Raw genomic sequence first — 3224 nt, 5'->3', positions numbered from 1 at the left:
AGCAGAAACAAAAGAAGCAGCCGGGTGTCAAAGCGTTTTGCCCCGTTTTTATCGTATTTCATTTTGACAGCACTTTTCATGCTCTTCCACATATATATATATATATATATATATATATATATATAGTATAGTACATACATATATGAGATTTTAATTAAAAAGAATTTGCACGCATTGGCCCCGAAACAAAACGCATGACGAATCTAATGAATTAGCCAGCAGCGCGCTGAGAATTTGTCAAATCTTTAGAATGTGACCACAGACCACAGACATGCGTACACTGCAAAAAAAAAAGAAACCAGTACAAATTGAGATATATTTTAAATGAAAAATTTAACGCTCAAAATACTGTCATGCTGGGCACAAGAGAGTGGATTAGGGGCAAACCCAAATAAAACGGAACTTGTTCTTTTTACAAGAAATTACAAAGTCTCTTCTCTTGGACTGACACTGGATAGGAAACTAGACTGGAACCTAAATATCCAATCACGGGTTAAGAAGGCCACAGTCACTCTATACACGTGCAGGAAATCCATTGGACTGAAATGGGGTATGTCCCCAAATATCGTTGGATATCTATAGTCAGACCTCTACTTCTGTATGGCGTCGCAGTAAGGTGGCCCTGTCTTAAAAAGGAATCCACCCTTTCTAAACTAAACAAAGTTCAACGTATGGCTGAATTATGCATATCAGGGGCGCTTCATACCACATCCAGTGAGGCACTTGACGCTATCCTGTACATTCCATGTCAACACTCACGGCCATAAGACTCAGAGAATCCCTCGCCTGGACTACTCAGAGTACTGGCCATGCTTCTATCCTAGAAGGGAAGCCGACCATCCCTTCTAAGACAGATTACTGCGTGCCACTAACACAACTGGGAACACCCCTTAACATATACTTCCCTCAAAGGGAGGAATGGGTTCATGGCGCCCCCGGTCCACCGGCAACCATAACCTTCTTTACATATGGCTCCAAGCTAGACAACCGCGTAGGTGGAGGGGTCTACTGCGAGCAACTCAACATACAGTTATCCTTCAGCCTTTCAACACACTGCAGTGTCCTTCAAGGTGAGGTACTGGTCATGAAGGAAGCAATAGACTGCCTAGAAAGGCTCAAAGTTAGCCCTGGCAATATAAATATATATATTGACAGTCAGGCAGCAATTAAGTCCATCAGCTCGATATCATCCAATTCGATATCAGTAACAAGCTATCGCAAATCTCTACACGAGATGGCTAAACAGCATGTTATTAGCCTGATATGGGTTCCTGGTCACCAGGACATTGAAGGCAACTGTAAAGCCGATGAGTTAGCTAGGAAAGGTACTATACTACCACTCCTCGCGGACAAGGAAGGTCTAAGTATGCCTCAACATCAAGGAGGAGTACAGGCGCAGGTCATGCAGGAAATGGCAAAGTGCCACCTGTGCCCACATAGCACACCAGACATGGCCAATCATCAACTCTAAGCGCAGCAAAGAGCTGTGCAGTCTAAGTCGGACCAACTGTTCTGCAGTCATCCGGGCTCTAACGGGGCACTGGCTGGTCGGCATTCATGCCAACAGACTCCAGGTGGCATACAATGACTTTTGCAGAAGCTGCAAAGAGGATGAAGTGGTGGAGTCCCCGGAACACTTCTTCTGCCTCTGCCCAGCACTTGCCAGGAAAAGGCTGGCAATCCTGGGAAACTACTTCCTAACTGGTTTATCGGAGCTCCGACATACGAGACCGGCATCTGGCTGGGCAAATGTTTGACTCGTTAGAATGCTTTGAGGGCACGACTGCCGGAGAATATCCCTTGATCCCATTCGGTATCACAACGGGCCAAATATGGCCTAAGTGTGACAGTCGCTATAACCTAACCTAACTTAACGCTCAAATTACGATCAACAGTCACAAATTATGAATGAATTTTTGAGAATGTCTTCGATACTAAAGTAAATTCAAATTTCTAAAAAAAAAAAATAGAATAAAAAGCATACACAAATTTGTCTCCGTGTACACACATACACACATGCACATGTATATGTGGACAAATAGTTGTGGGATCATCAGGTTCAGCTAACAGCTTCAGGTTATTGATCGATGCCTCTTACTCTACTCGCACGTTAAATTAACAAAAATTAACAGCGCTCCAAGAGCCTCTTAGTCGCGCATGTGCCAATCGAACAATTCGACCAATCGACCAATAGACCAATCGAGCAATGGAGCAATTCAACAATCGAGCAATCGACCAATTCAACAATCAAACAATATTTAACGCGCCATTGGCCATTGGCACACGCGACAAACCCGATCTGGATCTGGTCCCACTTCTGGCTATTTCCATACACTTGTCATTTTGGCAGCAGTCAACTAACTTAAAATTGTTAAACCAACAACAAAAATGTAATCAATAGTTGTTTGTGCCTTGGCAGTTTTTTGAAGGGCCGCAAGCCAGAGGAATATCACCGGGCAAATCCAGCACGGCAACAGCAGCAGGGGCAGCAGCAGCAGCAGCGCCAACAATCAATCGTTGCGTAAAATATGAACGTGTGAATTGTTCGCACAGTGGGCCGAAAGCACACAAACAACATAAGCACATATTGCGACCAAATTACTGAAAAGTGAGAGTTATTTTCTATTGTCTTCGACAGAAACAGCATTTTTATTGTTATTCGTATTTCCTAATGATCCAAATTCCTTACATATACCAACACCGACTGCACTCAGCAGCATAATTTGTAATTTGATCTCTTTAAAACATATAGATATATAGTGAAATTATACAGCTATGTTAAAATAATTGGACTCTTATTACAGACTGTCCCCCAGACTGTCTATAGTCATCAATTGGTTTTGCCTTAACACTACCACGTTTATAAATGTAATCGCCATGTTTTAGGCCCTTTATCGCCCAGAATTCACTACCAACTGAACTGATCTGAAGGCCATTAATTAAACAATCAATAGAGTTATGCTCGTTGCTAAAATTTGTTCGCAACTTCCTAGCTTTTTGAGAACTGCATCATCTTTGTGGATCTTTGATTTTAACCAGCCTGTGGGTTCGTCAAATATAGATCTACTAGATCTACTGAGGATTTTCAAAATAATATGCAAGTGCATATAGTCTCCCAAATAGAAACACCATTTATTATATTTGCCCTTCGGTATCCTAATTGCCATACAAATACTAGGTTACTTTTACTAATAAATCTGTCTCGCTTCCTAATCGTAGAATTA

General features: G+C 42.1%; 1 pseudogene; it reads left to right on the top strand.

Annotated features, from left to right (window-relative positions):
* The first annotated feature begins 324 nt into the window (after window positions 1-324).
* LOC122322846 lies at window positions 325-1757 on the top strand (annotated as a pseudogene).
* Window positions 1758-3224: the final 1467 nt, after the last annotated feature.

The sequence above is a fragment of the Drosophila grimshawi genome, unplaced genomic scaffold (assembly GCF_018153295.1).
Source record: "Drosophila grimshawi isolate 15287-2541.00 unplaced genomic scaffold, ASM1815329v1 contig_848, whole genome shotgun sequence".
Taxonomy (NCBI): Eukaryota; Metazoa; Arthropoda; class Insecta; order Diptera; family Drosophilidae; genus Drosophila; species Drosophila grimshawi.
The sequence above is the reverse complement of the archived record's forward strand: the minus strand, read 5'-3'. Positions and strand labels throughout refer to the sequence as shown.